Below are 1,861 nucleotides of genomic sequence, written 5' to 3'. Positions count from 1 at the left end.
GGCACATGGGATTTTATACCTGAGAGATGATCCTAAACTAAGTAATTTCTGCCAGGCGTTGCCTCCACTTAATGGCAAACACGTTCATTGTTTCTCTTACGTATGAAAGTGAATTCAGTACATGAAGGGTCAGTGAATGAAAGTTGGGGATGAGAGAATGACTGAGAGCAGTAACATAATTTGCCTGCATGTTGTTTTGACTCCGGGCTTCCCTAGTGGCTCAGCTGGTAAAGAATCCGCCTTCAGTGCGAGAGACCTGGGTTTGATCCCTGGGTTGGGAAGATCCCCTGGAGAAGGAAAAGGCTACCCACTCCAGTATTCTGACCTGGAGAATTCCATGCACTATGTAGTCCATGGGCTTGCAAACAGTCAGAGATGACTGAGCGACTTTCACTTTATTTTGACTCCAGGTGGTGGAGGCTTGATGTATGTTTCCCTTTTATTTGTTTTGAAGTATTAGATACTTGGTCAGATTTTTAATTATTTTGAAATATGGCTATTTGGTCAGACTTTCATGATTTGTACAGTCCTGTGCTTATACTAATACCTTTTGCAAGTAGAATCAATATAATAATTGGACTTTTGATTATTATGTAATTGTTAATAAAGGATATAGATATTTGTCACAAATCTGGAATTCAGTTATAAACATTAGACCTTTTTTTTTTAATCATAAAAATAAGACTCCTATAAAAGCAGGGTAGTTTTTAGTAAAATCTTATGTATAAATAGTTTCAGCATGTAAAGTTTTATCATCAATGAAACTAGGAGTTAGTTCCTGACCAGGGATTGGATTTGGGCCGTCTCAGTGAAAGCTCCTAGTCTTAATCACTGGACCAGCAGGGAATTCACAGGAGAAATAAGTTTTAGATTTCTACTACCACATCATTAGAGTACATTTCCTGTTTTAAGGAAAGTGAGATATGTTACGTAGAATTGTAGTTTACGTAAAATTAAAATTAGAACTGACCACTGCTGGTGGGAGTGTCAATTAGTATAACCACTTTAGAAAACTGCTTGGAAATATTCTAAGGTTTATCATACATGTACTTCATGACCAAGCATTTCCAGTCCTGGGTTTATATACAATAAAAATGTATATACGTGTGCACCAAAAGACATAACTAAGAATGTTCATAGTAATTATTCCTAATGGTCCAAACCTGGAAATAATCTAATACATACCATGATGGAGGAGAATGGATACATTCTGGTTTTCTTCCTAGTGAAAGTGAGCATTACTGTGAGCAACAACATGGATGAATAGCAGATATAATACAGAATGAAAAACACATGAGTTCATCCTGTTTTGTTTATATAAATTTAAATCTGGTATTAGAAGTCAGGAAGGAGCATTAGTGAGTTGAGTGCAGGAACTTTGTACTTCTGGTGTTACAAAAATGTGTTTCCTTTGTGAAAATTTATTAAGCCATACACATTCTTAACTTTGCTCTTCAGCTGTATGTTATACTTCCATTAAAAAGTTGGCCAATGAACAAATGAATTTAAATGAATGAGTAATAAGAAGAACTGATAGAGACAAAATATTATACACCCATGGCTAATAGTTCTGGAGGTTTACTGACAGAGGTTAACTGTTGTTGATTTTAGCTGGGGGAAGGACTGGTTCCGTGGATTTCCTGATTTTTACGAGTTTATAAAGGGTTCCAGGCAGTAGATAATCTACTACTATAATCTAGTAGTAGAATTTGGAAAGTAAATCAATATTTAAGGTGATAATATTGCTAGAAGAAAATTAATTGACTTACAATTTTAAAACTGTGATAAACAAGAGAGTATGTAATTCTGGGCACTGTTGTTTATCTCGGGTCCTTATAGGAATCAGCCCGGCTTAGATTGT

This window comes from Capricornis sumatraensis, chromosome 6, assembly GCF_032405125.1.
Source record: "Capricornis sumatraensis isolate serow.1 chromosome 6, serow.2, whole genome shotgun sequence".
Lineage (NCBI taxonomy): Eukaryota > Metazoa > Chordata > Mammalia > Artiodactyla > Bovidae > Capricornis > Capricornis sumatraensis.
Note: the sequence above shows the minus strand (reverse complement) of the source record.